Source organism: Phalangium opilio, unplaced genomic scaffold, assembly GCF_054372755.1.
Source record: "Phalangium opilio isolate 3A_F unplaced genomic scaffold, DU_Popi_V2 ptg000039l_2, whole genome shotgun sequence".
In the NCBI taxonomy this organism is placed as follows: Eukaryota; Metazoa; Arthropoda; class Arachnida; order Opiliones; family Phalangiidae; genus Phalangium; species Phalangium opilio.
Genome location: NW_028324163.1, coordinates 5895919 through 5918245, shown reverse-complemented (window position 1 = coordinate 5918245; position 22327 = coordinate 5895919). Strand labels below are relative to the sequence as shown.

At 37.0% G+C, this 22327-nt stretch overlaps 22 pseudogenes; all 22 read left to right on the top strand.

Annotated features, from left to right (window-relative positions):
- Positions 1–339: 339 nt before the first annotated feature.
- LOC149680876 (5S ribosomal RNA) lies at positions 340–458 on the top strand (annotated as a pseudogene).
- A 137-nt stretch (positions 459–595) lies between these two features.
- On the top strand, positions 596–698 carry LOC149680875 (5S ribosomal RNA; annotated as a pseudogene).
- A 122-nt stretch (positions 699–820) lies between these two features.
- On the top strand, positions 821–939 carry LOC149680874 (5S ribosomal RNA; annotated as a pseudogene).
- Positions 940–1760: 821 nt separating this feature from the next.
- On the top strand, positions 1761–1879 carry LOC149680873 (5S ribosomal RNA; annotated as a pseudogene).
- Positions 1880–2016: 137 nt separating this feature from the next.
- On the top strand, positions 2017–2119 carry LOC149680872 (5S ribosomal RNA; annotated as a pseudogene).
- A 122-nt stretch (positions 2120–2241) lies between these two features.
- Positions 2242–2360, top strand: LOC149680871 (5S ribosomal RNA; annotated as a pseudogene).
- A 578-nt stretch (positions 2361–2938) lies between these two features.
- Positions 2939–3056, top strand: LOC149680870 (5S ribosomal RNA; annotated as a pseudogene).
- Positions 3057–3432: 376 nt separating this feature from the next.
- On the top strand, positions 3433–3551 carry LOC149680869 (5S ribosomal RNA; annotated as a pseudogene).
- Positions 3552–3913: 362 nt separating this feature from the next.
- LOC149680868 (5S ribosomal RNA) lies at positions 3914–4032 on the top strand (annotated as a pseudogene).
- Positions 4033–4169: 137 nt separating this feature from the next.
- LOC149680867 (5S ribosomal RNA) lies at positions 4170–4272 on the top strand (annotated as a pseudogene).
- Positions 4273–4394: 122 nt separating this feature from the next.
- LOC149680866 (5S ribosomal RNA) lies at positions 4395–4513 on the top strand (annotated as a pseudogene).
- Positions 4514–4648: 135 nt separating this feature from the next.
- On the top strand, positions 4649–4751 carry LOC149680865 (5S ribosomal RNA; annotated as a pseudogene).
- A 137-nt stretch (positions 4752–4888) lies between these two features.
- Positions 4889–5007, top strand: LOC149680864 (5S ribosomal RNA; annotated as a pseudogene).
- A 361-nt stretch (positions 5008–5368) lies between these two features.
- Positions 5369–5487, top strand: LOC149680863 (5S ribosomal RNA; annotated as a pseudogene).
- Positions 5488–5847: 360 nt separating this feature from the next.
- LOC149680862 (5S ribosomal RNA) lies at positions 5848–5966 on the top strand (annotated as a pseudogene).
- A 362-nt stretch (positions 5967–6328) lies between these two features.
- Positions 6329–6447, top strand: LOC149680861 (5S ribosomal RNA; annotated as a pseudogene).
- Positions 6448–6583: 136 nt separating this feature from the next.
- LOC149680860 (5S ribosomal RNA) lies at positions 6584–6702 on the top strand (annotated as a pseudogene).
- Positions 6703–7060: 358 nt separating this feature from the next.
- Positions 7061–7179, top strand: LOC149680859 (5S ribosomal RNA; annotated as a pseudogene).
- A 137-nt stretch (positions 7180–7316) lies between these two features.
- On the top strand, positions 7317–7419 carry LOC149680858 (5S ribosomal RNA; annotated as a pseudogene).
- A 122-nt stretch (positions 7420–7541) lies between these two features.
- Positions 7542–7660, top strand: LOC149680857 (5S ribosomal RNA; annotated as a pseudogene).
- A 13798-nt stretch (positions 7661–21458) lies between these two features.
- LOC149680856 (5S ribosomal RNA) lies at positions 21459–21561 on the top strand (annotated as a pseudogene).
- Positions 21562–21937: 376 nt separating this feature from the next.
- LOC149680855 (5S ribosomal RNA) lies at positions 21938–22056 on the top strand (annotated as a pseudogene).
- The last annotated feature ends 271 nt before the right edge of the window (positions 22057–22327 follow it).

Sequence of the window (22327 nt, the reverse complement as noted above, 5' to 3'; positions counted from 1 at the left end):
TATAAAAAAGCAAACATATTTTCTTTTTGTTATTGTTTTAAAAAGATGAAGGTTAATTTGTCTCACTTAATTTAAATTCGAATTATTATCTAGCACTCTCGGCAACGGCCATATCACGCTGTGAACACCGGTTCTCGTCCGATCGCCGACGTTAGCAGCGTCGAGCGCAGTCAGTACTTGGGAATGCTGCGTGCCGTTGGCTTTTTCACTTTTGTTTCCTCTTTTAAATTCCACCCGATATGAAAAAAGCAAACATATCTTCTTTTTGTTATTGTTTTATAAAGATGAAGGTTAATTTGTCTCACTTAATTTAAATTCGAATTTTTAACTAGCACTCTCGGCAACGGCCACATCACGCTGAATACACCGGTTCTCGTCCGATAACTGAAGTTAAGTAGCGTCGAGCGCAGTCACTACTTGGGAGGGAGACCACTTAGGAACACTGCGTGCCGTTGGCTTTTTCACTTTTTTTTCCTCTTTTAATTTTTAATAGATATGAAAAAAGCAAACATGTTTTCATTTTGTTATTGTTTTAAAATGATGAAGGTTTATTTGTCTCACTTAATTTAAATTCGAATTATTAACTAGCACTCTCGGCAACGGCCATATCACGCTGAAAACAACGGTTCACGTCCGATCACCGAAGTTAAGCAGCGTCGAGCGCATACAGTACTTGGGAATACTTTGTGCCGTTGGCTTTTTCACTTTGGTTTTTTCCTTTAAATTCCACCAGATATGAAAAAAACAAACATATCTTCTTTTTGTTATTGTTTTATAAAGATGAAGGTTAATTAAATTCAAATTATTAACTAGCACTCTCGGCAACGGCCATATCACGCTGAATACACCGGTTCTCGTCCGATGACCGAAGTTAAGCAGCGTCGAGCGCAGTCAGTACTTGGGAGGGCGACCACTTAGGAACACTGCGTGCCGTTAGCTTTTTCACTTTTTTTCCTCTTTTAAATTCCAATAGATATAAAAAACAAACATATTTTCTTTTTGTTATTGTTTTAAAAAGATGAAGGTTAATTTGTCTCACTTAATTTAAATTCGAATTATTATCTAGCACTCTCGGCAACGGCCATATCACGCTGAGAACACCGGTTCTCGTCCGATCGCCGACGTTAGCAGCGTCGAGCGCAGTCAGTACTTGGTAATACTGCGTGCCGTTTGCTTTTTCACTTTTGTTTCCTCTTTCAAATTCCACCAGATATGAAAAAAGAAAACATATCTTCTTTTTGTTATCGTTTTATAAAGATGAAAGTTAATTAAATTCAAATTATTAACTAGCACTCTCGGCAACGGCCATATCACGCTGAGAACACCGGTTCTCGTCCGATCGCCGACGTTAGCAGCGTCGAGCGCAGTCAGTACTTGGGAATACTGCGTGCCGTTGGCTTTTTCACTTTTGTTTCCTCTTTTAAATTCCACCCGATATGAAAAAAGCAAACATATCTTCTTTTTGTTATTGTTTTATAAAGATGAAGGTTAATTTGTCTCACTTAATTTAAATTCGAATTTTTAACTAGCACTCTCGGCAACGGCCATATCACGCTGAGAAAACCGGTTCTCGTCCGATCGCCGACGTTAGCAGCGTCGAGCGCAGTCAGTACTTGGGAATACTGCGTGCCGTTTGTTTTTTCACTTTTGTTTCCTCTTTTAAATTCCACCAGATATGAAAAAAGCAAACATATCTTCTTTTTGTTATTGTTTTATAAAGATGAAGGTTAATTAAATTCAAATTATTAACTAGCACTCTCCGCAACGGCCATATCACGCTGAATACACCGGTTCTCGTCCGATAACCGAAATTAAGCAGCGTCGAGCGCAGTCACTACTTGGGAGGGAGACCACTTAGGAACACTGCGTGCCGTTGGCTTTTTCACTTTTTTTTCCTCTTTTAAATTTTAATAGATATGAAAAAAGCAAACATGTTTTCTTTTTGTTATTGTTTTAAAATGATGAAGGTTAATTTGTCTCACTTAATTTAAATTCGAATTATTAACTAGCACTCTCGGCAACGGCCATATCACGCTGAAAACACCGGTTCACGTCCAATCACCGAAGTTAAGCAGCGTCGAGCGCATACAGTACTTGGGAATACTGCGTGCCGTTGGCTTTTTCACTTTTGTTTCCTCTTTCAAATTCCACCAGATATGAAAAAAGCAAACATATCTTCTTTTTGTTATAGTTTTATAAAGATGAAAGTTGATTTAATTCAAATTATTAACTAGCACTCTCGGCAACGGCCATAACACGCTGAATACACCGGTTCTCGTCCGATCACCGAAGTTAAGCAGCGTCGAGCGCAGTCAGTACTTGGGAGGGAGACCACTTAGGAACACTGCGTGCCGTTGGGTTTTTCACTTTTTTTCCTCTTTTAAATTCCAATAGATATAAAAAAGCAAACATGTTTTTTTTTGTTATTGTTTTAAAATTATGAAGGTTAATTTGTCTCACTTAATTTAAATTCGAATTTTTAACTAGCACTCTCGGCAACGGCCATATCACGCTGAGAACACCGGTTCTCGTCCGATCGCCGACGTTAGCAGCGTCGAGCGCAGTCAGTACTTGGGAATACTGCGTGCCGTTGGTTTTTCACTTTTGTTTCCTCTTTTAAATTCCACCCGAATTGAAAAAAGCACACATATCTTCTTTTTGTTATTGTTTTATAAAGATGAAAGTTAATTTAATTTAAATTATTAACTAGCACTATCGGCAACGGCCATAACACGCTGAATACACCGGTTCTCGTACGATAACCGAAGTTAAGCAGCGTCGAGCGCAGTCACTACTTGGGAACACTGCATGCCGATGGCTTTTTCACTTTTGTTTCCTCTTAAATTCCACCAGATATGAAAAAACAAACATATCTTCTTATTGTTATTTTTTATAAAGATGAAGGTTAATTAAGTTCAAATTATTAACTAGCACTCTCGGCAACGGCCATATCACGCTGAATACACCGGTTCTCGTCCTTCACCGAAGTTAAGCAGCGTCGAGCGCAGTCAGTACTTGTGAGGGCGACCACTTAGGAACACTGCGTGCCGTTAGCTTTTTCACTTTTTTTTTCCTCTTTTAAATTCCAATAGATATAAAAAAGCAAACATATTTTCTTTTTGTTATTGTTTTAAAAAGATGAAGGTTAATTTGTCTCACTTAATTTAAATTCGAATTATTATCTAGCACTCTCGGCAACGGCCATATCACGCTGAGAACACCGGTTCTCGTCCGATCGCCGACGTTAGCAGCGTCGAGCGCAGTTAGTACTTGGGAATGCTGCGTGCCGTTGGCTTTTTCACTTTTGTTTCCTCTTTTAAATTCCACCCGATATGAAAAAAGCAAACATATCTTCTTTTTGTTATTGTTTTATAAAGATGAAGGTTAATTTGTCTCACTTAATTTAAATTCGAATTTTTAACTAGCACTCTCGGCAACGGCCACATCACGCTGAATACACCGGTTCTCGTCCGATAACTGAAGTTAAGTAGCGTCGAGCGCAGTCACTACTTGGGAGGGAGACCACTTAGGAACACTGCGTGCCGTTGGCTTTTTCACTTTTTTTTCCTCTTTTAATTTTTAATAGATATGAAAAAAGCAAACATGTTTTCATTTTGTTATTGTTTTAAAATGATGAAGGTTTATTTGTCTCACTTAATTTAAATTCGAATTATTAACTAGCACTCTCGGCAACGGCCATATCACGCTGAAAACAACGGTTCACGTCCGATCACCGAAGTTAAGCAGCGTCGAGCGCATACAGTACTTGGGAATACTGCGTGCCGTTTGTTTTTTCACTTTTGTTTCCTCTTTTAAATTCCACCAGATATGAAAAAAGCAAACATATCTTCTTTTTGTTATTGTTTTATAAAGATGAAGGTTAATTAAATTCAAATTATTAACTAGCACTCTCGGCAACGGCCATATCACGCTGAATACACCGATTCTCGTCCGATAACCGAAGTTAAGCAGCGTCGAGCGCAGTCATTACTTGGGAGGGAGACCACTTAGGAACACTGCGTGCCGTTGGCTTTTTCACTTTTTTTTCCTCTTTTAAATTTTAATAGATATGAAAAAAGCAAACATGTTTTCTTTTTGTTATTGTTTTAAAATGATGAAGGTTAATTTGTCTCACTTAATTTAAATTCGAATTATTAACTAGCACTCTCGGCAACGGCCATATCACGCTGAAAACACCGGTTCACGTCCGATCACCGAAGTTAAGCAGCGTCGAGCGCATACAGTACTTGGGAATACTGCGTGCCGTTGGCTTTTTCACTTTTGTTTCCTCTTTCAAATTCCACCAGATATGAAAAAAGCAAACATATCTTCTTTTTGTTATAGTTTTATAAAGATGAAAGTTGATTTAATTCAAATTATTAACTAGCACTCTCGGCAACGGCATTAACACGCTGAATACACCGGTTCTCGTCCGATCACCGAAGTTAAGCAGCGTCGAGCGCAGTCAGTACTTGGGAGGGAGACCACTTAGGAACACTGCGTGCCGTTGGGTTTTTCACTTTTTTTCCTCTTTTAAATTCCAATAGATATAAAAAAGCAAACATGTTTTTTTTTTGTTATTGTTTTAAAATGATGAAGGTTTATTCGTCTCACTTAATTTAAATTCGAATTATTAACTAGCACTCTCGGCAACGGCCATATCACGCTGAAAACACCGGTTCACGTCCGATCACCGAAGTTAAGCAGCGTCGAGCGCAGTCAGTACTTGGGAATACTGCGTGCCGTTTGCTTTTTCACTTTTGTTTCCTCTTTTAAATTCCACCAGATATGAAAAAAGCAAACATATCTTCTTTTTGTTATTGTTTTATAAAGATGAAGGTTAATTTGTCTCACTTAATTTAAATTCGAATTTTTAACTAGCACTCTCGGCAACGGCCATATCACGCTGAATACACCGGTTCTCGTCCGGTAACTGAAGTTAAGTAACGTCGAGCGCAGTCACTACTTGGGAGGGAGACCACTTAGGAACACTGCGTGCCGTTGGCTTTTTCACTTTTTTTCCTCTTTTAATTTTTAATAGATATGAAAAAAGCAAACATGTTTTCATTTTGTTATTGTTTTAAAATGATGAAGGTTTATTTGTCTCACTTAATTTAAATTCGAATTATTAACTAGCACTCTCGGCAACGGCCATATCACGCTGAAAACACCGGTTCACGTCCGATCACCGAAGTTAAGCAGCGTCGAGCGCATACAGTACTTGGGAATACTGCGTGCCGTTTGTTTTTTCACTTTTGTTTCCTCTTTTAAATTCCACCAGATATGAAAAAAGCAAACATATCTTCTTTTTGTTATTGTTTTATAAAGATGAAGGTTAATTAAATTCAAATTATTAACTAGCACTCTCGGCAACGGCCATATCACGCTGAATACACCGGTTCTCGTCCGATAACCGAAGTTAAGCAGCGTCGAGCGCAGTCAGTACTTGCGAGGGCGACCACTTAGGAACACTGCGTGCCGTTAGCTTTTTCACTTTTTTTCCTCTTTTAAATTCCAATAGATATGAAAAAAGCATACATATTTTCTTTTTGTTATTGTTTGAAAAAGATGAAGGTTAATTTGTCTCACTTAATTTAAATTCGAATTATTATCTAGCACTCTCGGCAACGGCCATATCACGCTGAGAACACCGGTTCTCGTCCGATCGCCGACGTTAGCAGCGTCGAGCGCAGTCAGTACTTGGTAATACTGCGTGCCGTTTGCTTTTTCACTTTTGTTTCCTCTTTCAAATTCCACCAGATATGAAAAAAGCAAACATATCTTCTTTTTGTTATCGTTTTATAAAGATGAAAGTTAATTAAATTCAAATTATTAACTAGCACTCTCGGCAACGGCCATATCACGCTGAATACACCGATTCTCGTCCGATAACCGAAGTTAAGCAGCGTCGAGCGCAGTCATTACTTGGGAGGGAGACCACTTAGGAACACTGCGTGCCGTTGGCTTTTTCACTTTTTTTTCCTCTTTTAAATTTTAATAGATATGTAAAAAGCAAACAGGTTTTCTTTTTGTTATAGTTTTAAAATGATGAAGGTTAATTTGTCTCACTTAACTTAAATTCGAATTATTAACTAGCACTCTCGGCAACGGCCATATCACGCTGAAAACACCGGTTCACGTCCGATCACCGAAGTTAAGCAGCGTCGAGCGCATACAGTACTTGGGACTACTGCGTGCCGTTTGTTTTTTCACTTTTGTTTCCTCTTTTAAATTCCACCAGATATGAAAAAAGCAAACATATCTTCTTTTTGTTATTGTTTTTTAAAGATGAAGGTTAATTAAATTCAAATTATTAACTAGCACTCTCGGCAACGGCCATATCACGCTGAATACACCGGTTCTCGTCCGATAACCGAAGTTAAGCAGCGTCGAGCGCAGTCAGTACTTGGGAGGGCGACCACTTAGGAACACTGCGTGCCGTTAGCTTTTTCACTTTTTTTCCTCTTTTAAATTCCAATAGATATGAAAAAAGCAAACATATTTTCTTTTTGTTATTGTTTTAAAAAGATGAAGGTTAATTTGTCTCACTTAATTTAAATTCGAATTATTATCTAGCACTCTCGGCAACGGCCGTATCACGCTGAATACACCGGTTCTCGTCGGATCACCGAAGTTAAGCAGCGTCGAGCGCAGTCAGTACTTGCGAGGGCGACCACTTAGGAACACTGCGTGCCGTTAGCTTTTTCACTTTTTTTCCTCTTTTAAATTCCAATAGATATGAAAAAAGCATACATATTTTCTTTTTGTTATTGTTTGAAAAAGATGAAGGTTAATTTGTCTAACTTAATTTAAATTCGAATTATTATCTAGCACTCTCGGCAACGGCCATCACGCTGAGAACACCGGTTCTCGTCCGATCGCCGACGTTAGCAGCGTCGAGCGCAGTCAGTACTTGGTTATACTGCGTGCCGTTTGCTTTTTCACTTTTGTTTCCTCTTTCAAATTCCACCAGATATGAAAAAAGCAAACATATCTTCTTTTTGTTATCGTTTTATAAAGATGAAAGTTAATTAAATTCAAATTATTAACTAGCACTCTCGGCAACGGCCATATCACGCTGAATACACCGATTCTCGTCCGATAACCGAAGTTAAGCAGCGTCGAGCGCAGTCATTACTTGGGAGGGAGACCACTTAGGAACACTGCGTGCCGTTGGCTTTTTCACTTTTTTTTCCTCTTTTAAATTTTAATAGATATGAAAAAAGCAAACATGTTTTCTTTTTGTTATTGTTTTAAAATGATGAAGGTTAATTTGTCTCACTTAATTTAAATTCGAATTATTAACTAGCACTCTCGGCAACGGCCATATCACGCTGAAAACACCGGTTCACGTCCGATCACCGAAGTTAAGCAGCGTCGAGCGCATACAGTACTTGGGAATACTGCGTGCCGTTGGCTTTTTCACTTTTGTTTCCTCTTTCAAATTCCACCAGATATGAAAAAAGCAAACATATCTTCTTTTTGTTATAGTTTTATAAAGATGAAAGTTGATTTAATTCAAATTATTAACTAGCACTCTCGGCAACGGCATTAACACGCTGAATACACCGGTTCTCGTCCGATCACCGAAGTTAAGCAGCGTCGAGCGCAGTCAGTACTTGGGAGGGAGACCAGTTAGGAACACTGCGTGCCGTTGGGTTTTTCACTTTTTTACCTCTCCGAGTGACGTATGTCACGGAGAGGTTCTGTAACGATCGTGTGTGTGTGTCTGTCTGTGTGTGTGTGTGTCTGTGTGTGTGTCTGTTGTTACACCCACGTGACCGCGTTCGCAGTTTCCAAATCGGAGCAAACGTGTTCGCCATTTCCGAACTGCTTTCACAGTCACGGAAATGGCTCCTCTACTTGAGTTCTCACACCACCATCTTCTGGTCTTTGTCCATCCCCCACGGACACCAGTTTGTACTTACTGGCTTCTAATCACCACCATCTTTTGGTCTTCGTCCATCCCACATGGACACCAGTTTGTACATACTGGCTTCTAATCACCACCATTTTCTGGTCTTCGTCCATTCCACTTGGACACCAGTCTGTACATACTGGCTTCTAATCACCACCATCTTCTGGTCTTTGTCCATTCCACTTGGACACCAGTCTGTACATACTGGCTTCTAATCACCACCATCAACTGGTCTTTGTCCATTCCACTTGGACACCAGTCTGTACATACTGGCTTCTAAACACCACCATCTACTGGTCTTCCGTCTATTCCACATAGACACCAATCTGTCTCATTGGTTTCTAACTCCATCGTCATCGTTGGGTTTAAGACATTCGCGGCGATCAGCTAGGGTTACGAGAAACGTCTAGCCTCCCTAGGGTGGGTTGTCCACCAAAGGTTTTCGCAATTGCGGTTGTTCTTGCTTTTAACTGTAGTTCGACACCTTTATATACTACCTATTTGAGTAACGCGAAGCAACCGGCGTATGCTGCACTTAAAACGTCTATATTAGCAAAGTTTCAAATGATAATAGAAATAACGTTTCTATAAACGATTTAACTAGAATAGCAATACATAATTGACGATTAAAATAATAAATATCAATAATATTTATTAAATTATTTAAGAAAAACCTGTGATAACTAAAACCATATAGTCAAAGTTTATATAGGACGAGTAATGAAGATTGCGTATAAAGTCGATACACTGTACACATTTCATAGTTAATATAGAGCGAGTATTTAAGAATTGATTAGTAAAACTCTAGAAAGTTAAAATAGGTCGAGCATTGATGTTAATAGAGAGGGAGTTGAGGAGTTGAATTAGGATAAATAACAAATGCAGTTTGTTGTGTCACTGTCTCAGTTAGAGAGGTAACGGTTGGTAAGTGCGAAACTATCGTAAGTGTGATAGGTTGTGTTTCCCTGTTTTGGGCACATTCGCGTTGTTGGTACACAATTAGAAAGATGTTTTCAATCCGCGGCCATCTTTGAAACTTCCACACCTGTGTTCATACTCCTTGGTTGTTTTCAATTTCTTTTCTTAAAGAATTTAGAAGTTGAAACTATATATTTTTTTAGCGGCGTATTTAAATATTTTTTACCGTCGCGAAACACCACAATGATAAGGAAAAATTTTTTTAAAACATAATCAGATGAATTTGAGTTATAAAGGACTAAAATCCTGTGCATACCTAGGAGTAATGGAGTGAATTTTTACCAATGTCCAGAGATGATAAACATAAGCGGGATTGTTTCATATTTGAATAAAAATATTGTTTCCACTAATGGGTTTATACTCCTTGTTTGTGTAAGAGTAGTGTAGCTGTAGAGTGTAATCATGATAAAAGCATAAATTAAACTGACATTTTTTAATCCTCTTGATTTATTATTAATAAGAATTTTAAACATTTATTCTTTGTTAAAAAATATTTTATGAGCTTTGATTCTAAGATTGCTTTATAGCGTTTTCCTTTGGGTCCTCGCGGAGCGCTCCCATGGAGGAATAAAACTAGGAGATCCTATTCTTCAAAAACAGTCTTTAACGAAGCTGGAAACTACTACTACCATTTTTATTTCTCCTTGGGAGCGCTCCGCGAGGACCCAAAGGAAAACGCTATTAGAAAAATCCAAACTGTAAGGCAGGGTTAAAAAAGACATTTTTAAGCAAATTGTAGAGATTAAAATTGATATTTATGTTTTGAGTAAGACTAAAGCTTCCACTATTTTTTTTTACACTCCTTGTTTGTTTGACGTAAAACCATCTAGCTTTAGATAACAGTTCGAAAAAAAAATAACAAAAATTATATTTTTCAAATCTAATGAGATAACGCCCACCTAGTTGAAAATTGACCTTTTTAGTCCGCGGGAGCCATTCTTAATGAGAATTTCTATGCTAGTAGGTTGTCAATTAAACTACCGGTATATTATTGTTGTTGGAAGTTGGAGTTCAAGTGAAATTAAGTGGTTGTGAAGAGCCAGCAGGTTTTTGCCGCTTCTGTTTGTGAGTATTTGACTTTTTGTATGTAAAATGGAGGAAGATAATGTTGAGAATAAGGAGGAAATGCGAAAGCGTAAAGCTAGGGAAAGGATGAGGGCGAAAAGGTCGGATCCAGAGTTTAAAAAGAGAGAAAATGAAAGGAGACGAGTTTTAGCAGCTCAGAAAAAAGCTAAGGGTGAAGGTAGCGGTGCTAGAACGTCCAGTCCTAATATGTTTGATAGTTCTATGGCGTCGCCAGTTGGCCACGGTAGTTCTGGTTCAGATTGCTCTTTTGTAAACCCAGAGCTGGTTACTGACGATGAACCTATGAATTTAGCTAGTAATAATGCTAATAGTTCGACAATGGTAGCGAACGATGAACAATTACCTTGTACGTCTCATGGTAATGTGTATCCGTTAGAGAGAATGAGAATTTTGAGACAGAATGAAGAGTATAGAGTGAAAGAGGCGCGATCAATGGCCAAAAAGCGGGAGAATGAGTCATATCGTGAAAGGGAACAGCAAGTTGGTATACTGGCCAAGAGAGTTAAAAGGCTGAATGAATGGTATAGAGCAAGCGAAAGAGTTAAGAACCAGTTAAGTATGGCTGATAAACGGCAAGATTTAGAGTACGTTGAAACTGAACGTGTTAGAAATCAGTTGGCTATGGCTAATAAACGCCAAGATTTAGAGTACGTTGAAACTGAACGTGTTAGAAATCAGTTGAGTAAGGCCAGTAAACGCCAAGATTTAGAGTACGTTGAAACTGAACGTGTTAGAAATCAGTTGGCTATGGCTAGTAAACGCCAAGATTTAGAATACGTTGAAACTGAACGTGTTAGAAATCAGTTGGGTATGGCTAGTAAACGCCAAGATTTAGAGTACGTTGAAACTGAACGTGTTAGAAATCAGTTGGCTATGGCTAATAAACGCCAAGATTTAGAGTACGTTGAAACTGAACGTGTTAGAAATCGGTTGAGTAAGGCTAGTAAACGCCAAGATTTAGAGTACGTTGAAACTGAACGTGTTAGAAATCGGTTGAGTAAGGCTAGTAAACGCCAAGATTTAGAGTACAGAAATACTGAAGTAGCTAAAAATCAGTCGGCTATGGCTGAAAGTCGTGCAAATGTCGAGTTTAGGAACTCTGAACGTTCTAGAAACAGATTATCTATGGCTGAAAGGAGGACAAATCCTTTGTTTATAGAGCAGACTTATTTTGAAAGTATTAAAGAAGGTCCAACGTGGCCATGTGAAGGGTGCTCAGGTCTTTTTTTCAAAGCATCGGGTAGCTTCGTTAAGTCTACAGTGCTTTTGGCTGTTCCTGGGATTCACGGTCGTGAATTAGGTGACAAAGTATTTTTATGTAGTACTTGTAATAAAGCTGTGAAAAAGAACGAAATCCCCAAGTTTTCCAGAGAAAATGGATTTGAATTCCCTGAAATTCCGGCAGAACTAGTTAATTTCTCTAATTTGGAGGAAAGAATGATTTCACCAAGAATACCTTTTATGCAAATAAGAAGGTTAGGTTGTGATCAACAAAGGGGGATTAAGGGATACGTGGTCAACGTTCCTATAAATGTAGAGTCTACAGTGTCAGTGTTACCACGGTTACCTCGTGAAACAGATACTATTCAAATTGAGTTTATGAGGAGAATGCAATATAATACACCTTATTTGTATGAAACTGTTAGGCCGAAAAAAATGCACGAAGCTCTTAAAGTTTTGGTGAAAACACCGTTGTATATTAAGCATGGGATAACCGTTAGGAGCGATATATTAGATCCAATTCCAGAAGAACTTGAATTTATTGTTGACGAAAATGACCGTCAGTTAAACCATGGTGATACATTAAGTGAAAACCCACAAGGGTCAATGAATGTAGAGAATGAGAATGATAGCGATGAAATTTGGAATGAATCTAACGAAGTTAATTCACTCCCAGTTGGGAATCAAGACACGTTGTTAGTGTCATTGTCTGATTTCCTACCCACTAATACCATGCATGTTAAGTTTGCTCCTGGTGAAGGTCAAACGCCAATGTCTTTACTCTATGACGAGGACGCGGAGGAATTATCATTCCCCAGTATTTATGTGGGTCAGAAGAGAGACCTTAAGGTTAAAGGTAGTTTTGGGGACATTGCTAAGTGGGAGCTTCGTAATATTGATAGGCGTTGTGCTAAAAATCCGTCTAAATTGTTTTACACTTTTGTTAAGTTGGAAACTATGAAAGTTAGAGATTCCATACAAGTTTGTATGAGAAAAACCAAGAGAAAAGATGGCTCAAACTACACTGCTGGGTTTTTATCGTCTGCTGGTGCACTCGATTCAATTGTTAAGCAGGATGATGGTTTTAGAGTATTAGAAAATTTGCAGTCCTCGCCTTCATATTGGCAGCATAGGCAGAAAGAGTTAATGGCTATGATTAGGCAGCTTGGTACGGCTACCTTTTTTATAACGTTTTCAGCTGCGGAAGGCAAATGGCCTGAGCTTTTGAACATATTGAGGGTGACTTCGGGTCAGGATCGCTTAGCGAATGATGATGTTGGCAATTTAAGTTTTTCGGAAAAGGCAAAGTTGATTCAGGATGATCCTGTTACTTGTGCTAGATATTTTGACCACCGCTTTCGGGCTCTTCTTAAAGCTCTGCAAAAGCTAGGCCCTCTTGGTGTTATTGAAGATTATTACTTCAGGGTTGAAATACAGCAAAGAGGCTCTCCTCATCAACATGGGTTGATTTGGATTAAAGATGCGCCGAAGCTTAAAGATGACTTGTCAAATGTTAAAGAGGTAGAGGAATATATTGATAAAGTTATTTCTTGCGCTGGTAAATTGAACGATGATAATGGGGATTTGTTAACGTCATTGCAAATGCATAAACACACGACAACGTGTAGGAAGAAGGTTAATGATAGTTCAGTTTGTCGTTTTGGAATTCCATTTCCTCCCATGCCTAGAACTATTATTTATGATCCGAGTTTAAGAGAACCCGGTACTCTTGACGAAGAACTTAAGTGTAAGAACAATTCCAGGAAATTGCGTGAGCTTTTGCAATCGAAAGAAAAAGAATTGTGGGTAGATAGTTTTGAGGAGTTGTTGGAAAAGTTGCGTATAACTGAAGATGATTATATTAAAGCCATTACGTATGACCTCAAAAGGAAAGTGGTTTTATTGAAAAGACACCCTAAAGATACCAGGGTTAATCCGTACAACCCGTGCACTTTGCGCCTCTGGCAAGCGAATATGGACATTCAGTTTGTCCTTGATCCTTACGCTCTGGTTATGTATATCGTGTCTTATATAGGGAAATCCCAGCGTGGTATGTCAATGCTTCTGCGTGAAGCTGCTAAACGAGCGCAGTCAGATAAATGCACGGTGAAGCAAAAGTTGAAGGTGATTGCTAATCAGTTTTTGAACGCGCACGAGGTAAGCGCTCAGGAAGCGGCTTATAGCGCTTTACAAATTCCAGTCTCCAGGTGTAGTCGGGCTTGCACTTATGTTAATACAAATGTGCCCGAAAATCGTGTACATATTCTCAAAAGCAAAGTTGAGCTTGAACAATTGCCCAAAGATAGTATGGATGTTTTCGCTTCTGGAATGTTAGACCATTATGCTCAAAGGCCAGATGATTTAGAGGCAGTAACGTTAGCTCAATTTGCGGCTTGGTATGAATTTTCCAAAAGTCGTAGAGTTTTGAAAACTCAAAATCATATTGATGACGGTGAGAACGATGAAGTTCAATGTGGTAAATGGTTAAAACTGAAAAATGATTCAGGGTTCATTAGAAAACGTGGTCACTCTAAAATAATACGGTATCGTAGATTCAATTTAGTGAAAGATCCCGAGCAGTTTTATCGTGAACAAATCATGTTATTCTCGCCTTGGCGTGATGAGAGTAGAGATATTTTGACAAAGGATGTAAAATCTGAGTATGAGTTTAGACTTGAGATGATAACGGAATCTAGAAAAGAATTTCATAATGAAATTGACGAAGTAGCTATTGAACAGGCTGTGAGAGATTTCGAAAGTGAAGCGATTGAAGCTGATCTTACTAATATCCAACCTGAATTGGAATATCAAAATGAAATAGATAGGTCTTTAATTGTTGAAGATTCTGAATTTCTAATTAATACAGTGGAAGAGGCAATAGGAAATATCAACAGAGATATTCTTGATGGTAATGCAGAAAAAACTGTTGCTCCATCAGTCAAGTTAGTTAATGATTCAGAATACAATGTCCTTGTTAGAAAGCTGAATTTGAAACAGAAAGAAATATTTTACGAAGTTCTGCACCATTTAAAGTGCAAAGAAACGCCTTTACGGCTATTTGTTACAGGAGGCGCTGGTGTTGGAAAAAGCGTTTTGATAAGTGCCATATTTGAATCTGTTACTAGATTTTACAATAAGCAACCAGGGTCTAATCCCTCGGAGGTTAAAGTTCTGCGATGCGCACCTACGGGCAAGGCGGCCTTTAATATAGGTGGGGCTACTTTGCATAGTACCTTTTGTCTACCCGTTAGTCAATTTGTCGGAAACATTTCCAGATTAGAAAGTGAAACTCTTCACAATTGTAGATTGATGTATGGTCAAGTGAAATTGTTAATTATTGACGAAATATCAATGGTTGGTGCGAAGGTTTTTAACCGAGTGAACTCGAGAATGCAAGAGATAATGGGTTGCCCAGATTATTTCGGTGGTGTGTCTGTACTATTAGTTGGAGATTTTAACCAACTTAGACCCGTCCGGGATCATTTCGCTTTTCAAAGTCAAAGTGATAGTGACAATCCATATGCGTCTTTAATTGGTAACCCAATATGGGAGGAATTTCAATTTAGTGAGCTTGAAGAAATTATGAGGCAAAAAGACGATAAAAGGTTTGCGGAAGCTTTGAATAGAATGGCTGTGGGAAATATGAATCAGGATGATATTGACTTATTCGTAAGTTTAGAAGTAAATAGAGAGCGTGTACCGCCAAAAGAAGCGATACATCTTTTCCCTACTAACGTTGAAGTCAACCAATTTAACCAAGAGACGCTTTTAAAAATGAGTACGGAAAAGTGTATTTCAATTTCAGTAGATGTTGTAAATGGTGATCTTAGTAGCGAAGTTAAAAGTAACATTCTTTCCCAAGTTCAAACGCTAGCAACGTCTGATACGTATGGTCTTCCTAAAGAACTAACACTCGCTTGTGGTGCGAGGTATATGATGACTAACAATGTCGATACGTCTGATGGACTTACGAATGGTGCGACAGGTTGGTTAAGAAAGATAGAATACGGTACTAATAGGCTCGGGGATCAAATTCCGTTCAGGGTTTGGATTGAGTTTGCTGATGCTAATGTTGGGAAGTTGTTGAGACAAAAGTGTCTTGGATTGTACGAGCAGAATAACTATAACAGGACTTGGACTCCTGTCGAGAAGGTTGTTAAGGCATTTAGTAGAAAATGGAGGCAAAATAATGTTTCAGTCTCTAGAAGACAGTTTCCATTGGTCATTTCCGAGGCTATTACGATACACAAGAGTCAAGGCGATACGTACTCGTCCGTAGTAGTGCATTGTAATCCCAGAAAGAAATTAGAAAGAACTCACTTATATGTTGCTTGTAGTAGGGCAAGAAACGCCTCCGGTTTGTATATTGAGGGTAAATTTCAAGTTCCAAATGCTCCTAAAAACAATCAAGTAGAATTGGAACTTCAAAGATTGCGAGATACGAAGAGTATTGTATTACCGTTCTTGAACGAACAAGTTTACATTTATGTTCATAATGTGCAGTCCTTAAACGCACATTTGGAAGATATTTTAGCAGACAGTACCGTAATAAGAAATGCCCACTTATTATGCTTTGTTGAAACGTGGAAGAAGGAAACCGATGAGTTTCGTGTGCCATCCTTTAAGGAAGTGGGCGGTATTTATCTGCCAAGAACGGCACGTAGAATTGCTTTTGGTTCTTCCATTTATTTAAAAGATACACCCGAAAATGTAGTTAACGATTTGGAAAATAGGGTTTTGCGAAGCGATAGACCTTTCAGAAATTCGCATGTGGAACGCTGTTGGTTAGATGTTTCCATTGAAAATGAACCGATGAGTGTTGTGTTGTTATACAAATCGCCCGGAGCGAGTTTGAGATTAGTTTTTGAGGATTTTAATCCGTTATTCGATATTAGATGTGATGCCTCTGTTCCAACAGTTGTTGTGGGAGATTTCAATATAAACTTTTTAAAAAGTAAAACGGCACTGAAGATGTTCTTTGATTCCTTTGACATAACTCTTCTCCCTGGTCTTGAAGAGAAAGTTTCAACTGACTATCATTGCCAGTTAGATTTAGCGTTCGGAAACAAACTTTTTCGAGACAGATTCGAAGCTTCTTACAGGGAATGTTATTATTCGTACCACAAAGGTATATGTATTACCAGGAAAACTATATTTTAAAGTTTAAATATTAGACCTCTATTTGAATTTATATTGTAATATTCCTGTGTGGAATAACAAAATCTGTGTAAATTCAAATGGCGATGTTCTTGAATAGAATAAAGAAATGTGTGCGCATTCAAACTGTATTATTCCTGTGTGGAATAAAGAAATGTGTGCAAATTCACAGTACATTATTCATGTGTGAAATAAAGAAACGTGCGCAAATTCCCAGTACATTATTCATGTGTGAAATAAAGAAACGTGCGCAAATTCCCAGTACATTATTCATGTGTGAAATAAAGAAATGTGTGCAAATTCCCAGTACATTATTCATGTGTGAAATAAAGAAATGTGTGCAAATTCAAATTGCAATATTCCTGTGTGAAATAAAGAAATGTGTGCAAATTCAAATTGCAATATTCCTGTGTGAAATAAAGAAATGTGTGCAAATTCAAATTGCAATATTCCTGTGTGGAATAAAGAAATGTGTGCAAATTCAAATTGCAATATTCCTGTGTGGAATAAAGAAATGTGTGCAAATTCAAATTGCAATATTCCTGTTTGGAATAAAGAATACTGTGTGCAAATTCAAATTGCAATATTCCTGTTTGGAATAAAGAATACTGTGTGCAAATTCAAATTGCAATATTCCTGTTTGGAATAAAGAATACTGTGTGCAAATTCAAATTGCAATATTCCTGTTTGGAATAAAGAATACTGTGTGCAAATTCAAATTGCAATATTCCTGTTTGGAACAAAGATTTCTGTGTGAATTCAAATTGCAATATTCCTGTGTGGAATAAAGAGTTCTGTGTGAATTCAAATTGCAATATTCCTGTGTGGAATAAAGAGTTCTGTGTTAATTCAAATTGCAATATTCCTGTGTGGAATAAAGAGTTCTGTGTGAATTCAAATTGCAATATTCCTGTGTGGAATAAAGAGTTCTGTGTGAATTCAAATTGCAATATTCCTGTGTGGAATAAAGAGTTCTGTGTGAATTCAGATTGCAATATTCCTGTGTGGAATAAAGAATTCTGTGTGAATTAAAATTGCAATATTCCTGTGTGGAATAAAGAATTCTGTGTGAATTAAAATTGCAATATTCCTGTGTGGAATAACAAAATCTTCTTGGGGGGGGGGCTTTGGGGCTGTTCACAAATTACTTAACATGGACAGGGTTGGAGGTTGTTTGAATCAATGTTGCTAATTGTTACCATGGGAGGTGGGAAGGTTATGGGAAATTTTATGTAACAAATTATATTTTGACACAAAAACCTAATAGCACATTTAAAGAGAGTTAAAAATTATAGTGGAAGGCATTCCCATTGAGGATTACTAGTACAATTTCCAGTATGTTCTTTTGATTAAGAGGAAAAATAGACGAGAAAGCTTTACTATCAAAATGTTAGTATATATGCTACCATACAAGAGGTCCAAACTGTTTGTTACATAATTAAGGGAGAGTTCTCGATTGTTACTTTTTTTAAGATTGCAATATTCCTGTGTGGAACAAATGAATCTTATTGGGGCTGTTCACAAATTACGTTACAAGAACAGGGTTTTATCAAAAGTGTATAGATATATGCAAAAAGTACACTTCATTAACAATTCTCTGCCTTTGACTGTAGACGACATGTAAACTGAGAAGCAAACTACAAACCACTTAACCGATTACATGATTTAACCAATCAGGGAAGAGCCTCTTGATGTCATAGGTTTTTAGAAAGTAGTACATGATGCTGGCGATCCTAACGTTCATTTTTGGTACTAAAGCTAGCATCTGCTACTTTATGAGCCTATTCATGGCTTGTTCCCTGTGACACGGTCAGAAAGGTAATCATATGCAGAGGGGGTTGACACTATTCTGAGATAATGGAGGACTTCTCATATTACATGGCACGAGCAAGTTTCAACGAAGTGTACTTTTTGTTTTTATATCTAAGTACTTTGGGTTTAATCAATGAACGCATTTCCATTGAGTATTACCAGTACTATGTACAGAATATTTAGAGGTAAATAGACGAGAAAGCTTTATAGTATCAAATTTCTAGTATGCAAGAGGTCAATTATGTTCGTTACGTAATTAAGGGGGAGAACTCTCCCGATTGTTACATTTTGATTCGGGGGGGGAGGGGGTTAGTGGTAATGTAATTTTGCTATTAAAACGTTTTCAGGTCTTTCTTGGTTTCCTGGCGATACCTACTTTGAGTCTTGTATCAATTAAAGTTGTTGTTGTCTATCAAGTTCTGTTGTCTAGATGTATGTATATGTCAAGATTTTGTAATAATTGAGAATTTCTGATCGAGTGTTAAAGGATTAAAAATGGACAAATTGCGTTTAATTGTCACATTTCTTACTGCTTTAGTCAATGTGTTTACAATGTTGAACCACTCGACTCGTGGGAGAGTTTGAATGACGCAAGTAACATAGTTTTTTGTTCTTCACATATATTCAAGAAGCTCGTTTGCGAAAACTGAAATGCAAACCTGCTCCAAAAAAGACGTTCGCTGCCATTTCCCAAACGATCCCGTTTAGTAAGTCTTGGTGGAAAACTGAGCTTCGGGCAAAGTCACTGGATATGTGGAACAAAGTAACGTTCGCTGCCATTTCCCAAACGATCCCGTTTAGTAAGTCTTGGTGCAAAACTGAGCTTCGGGCAAAGTCACTGGATGTGTAGAGCAAAGTAACGTTAACTTCCATTTCCCAAACGATCCCGTTTAGTAAGTCTTGGTGCAAAACTGAGCTTCGGGCAAAGTCACTAGATGTGTGGCATTAAGCGACGTTCGCTGCCATTTCCCAAACGATCCCGTTTAGTAAGTCTTGGTGCAAAACTGAGCTTCGGGCAAAGTCACTGGATGTGTAGAGCAAAGTAACGTTAACTTCCATTTCTCAAACGATTTGCTTTCTTGAAGGGAACTTGTCAGATTTTCGAACATATAATTATCAAATAGAAGCAACATTGGTGTAATTGTAAAATCTGCTAGGCATTTTGTCTTCATGAATGTGTGTCAATTCTGGAATATTTCCATGATACATCGACTATTGCAGTAAATTACTTGTGACTCCCTTATACGATATGATAGTGTCTTTAATTCGTTAATGCAGGGTCAGAAATTCGTAATTATTTCAAGCCCAACACTCACACTAGAGAACAGAACTTATCAGACAGCAACAATTATAAGGACTTTATTATTGGTTTCTTTAAAATATGCGTTTTAGTTACGTAATTACAACTTATTTAATTTTCGATGTTGGAAATTTGTCTTAGTTATTTAATTATCAATGTTGGAAATTTGTCTTAGTTATTTAATTATCAATGTTGGAAATTTGTCTTAGTTATTTAATTATCAATGTTGGAAATTTGTCTTAGTTATTTAATTATCAATGTTGGAAATTTGTCTTAGTTATTTAATTATCAATGTTGGGAATTTGTCTTAGTTATTTAATTATCAATGTTGGGAATTTGTCTTAGTTATTTAATTATTGATGCTAAAAAATATATGATTTTGTTACTTAATTATTGATGTTGAGAATTTAAGACTTTGTTACTTAATTATTGATGTTGAGAATTTATGACTCTGTTACTTAATTATTGATGTTGAGAATTTATGACTCTGTTACTTAATTATTGATGTTGAGAATTTATGACTCTGCTACTTAATTATTGATGTTGAGAATTTATGACTCTGTTACTTAATTATTGATGTTGAGAATTTATGACTTGTTACTTAATTATTGATGTTGAGAATTTATGATTCTGTTACTTAATTATTGATGTTGAGAATTTATGACTCTAGCTGTTACTTAATTATTGATGTTGAGAATTTATGACTCTAGCTGTTACTTAATTATTGATGTTGAGAATTTATGACTCTAGCTGTTACTTAATTATTGATGTTGAGAATTTATGACTCTAGCTGTTACTTAATTATTGATGTTGAGAATTTATGACTCTGTTACTTAATTATTGATGTTGAGAATTTATGACTCTGTTACTTAATTATTGATGTTGAGAATTTATGACTCTGTTACTTAATTATTGATGTTGAGAATTTATGACTCTGTTACTTAATTATTGATGTTGAGAATTTATGACTTTGTTACTTAATTATTGATGTTGAGAATTTGACTTTGTTACGTGGTTAAAGCGTTGAGTGCTATTTTTGAGGATCAGTTTGCTAAACTAATACGAAAAGAAAATATGAATATTAATAAATATAAATTAAAATTCACGCAATTGCGCTGTTCTTTCCCATTGCTGCGATTCGAACCTTTTGTATACTACCGATTTGAGTAAGGCGAAACAACAGGCGTTCTGACTAATACGTCAATAATAGTCATGTCTCTCAAGAATGTTCAATTGTTCTTTTTTAAAACGATGTAACGCGCAATAAGGTGAATAACTAAACAATAAAATATCTAATATTAATTATATTTTTTTAGTATTTAAGATAATCTTGTTTCTTTACTCAAAATTAATAAAGAAAAGAGTCAAATAGCACTATGAGTTTGTCTGTGTGTGTGCGTCCGTCCGTTGTTACACAAGTGCGCCGCGTTAGCAGTTCGCCTTCTGTAGATATGTAAAAAAAATCCTATAAAACCTTCATATTTGCTTTTGTCCTAATATAAAATTATTATAGGGATTTTTGTAATTTCGAAGAATTCACGTAGTTTTGTAACTATTTCATTTTGATATTCCAAAAACATTTTTTAAATTTTTATTTGAAATGGCTGTTTATATATTACTTAAGCTATACTACAACTGTAGATGGCATAAACCTTGCTTTAGAGATTAGAAAATAAAGCTAAGGCATATCCTAATTGGATGTAAAATGTCGTCTGCTTTACTGTATATGCGCTTTGCTTTCAATACTGCTTTTATAATTCGTAAACTTTAACATAAAAAAGAGAAATCATTCCATAATTAATTAAGTTTTTAAGTAGTTCTCTTGACTCGGAGAGGTAATATTTTGGTTTTCCCAACTTGTTTCCTCTTTTAAATTCCAATAGATATAAAAAAGCAAACATGTTTTTTTTTTTTGTTATTGTTTTAAAATGATGAAGGTTTATTCGTCTCACTTAATTTAAATTCGAATTATTAACTAGCACTCTCGGCAACGGCCATATCACGCTGAAAACACCGGTTCACGTCCGATCACCGAAGTTAAGCAGCGTCGAGCGCATACAGTACTTGGGAATACTGCGTGCCGTTTGCTTTTTCACTTTTGTTTCCTCTTTTAAATTCCACCAGATATGAAAAAAGCAAACATATCTTCTTTTTGTTATTGTTTTATAAAGATGAAGGTTAATCTGTCTCACTTAATTTAAATTCGAATTATTATCTAGCACTCTCGGCAACGGCCATATCACGCTGAGAACACCGGTTCTCGTCCGATCGCCGACGTTAGCAGCGTCGAGCGCAGTCAGTACTTGGGAATGCTGCGTGCCGTTGGCTTTTCCACTTTTGTTTCCTCTTTTAAATTCCACCCGATATGAAAAAAGCAAAGATATCTTCTTTTTGTTATTGTTTTATAAAGATGAAGGTTAATTTGTCTCACTTAATTTAAATTCGAATTTTTAACTAGCACTCTCGGCAACGGCCATATCACGCTGAATACACCGGTTCTCGTCCGGTAACTGAAGTTAAGTAACGTCGAGCGCAGTCACTACTTGGGAGGGAGACCACTTAGGAACACTGCGTGCCGTTGGCTTTTTCACTTTTTTTCCTCTTTTAATTTTTAATAGATATGAAAAAAGCAAACATGTTTTCATTTTGTTATTGTTTTAAAATGATGAAGGTTTATTTGTCTCACTTAATTTAAATTCGAATTATTAACTAGCACTCTCGGCAACGGCCATATCACGCTGAAAACACCGGTTCACGTCCGATCACCGAAGTTAAGCAGCGTCGAGCGCATACAGTACTTGGGAATACTGCGTGCCGTTTGTTTTTTCACTTTTGTTTCCTCTTTTAAATTCCAC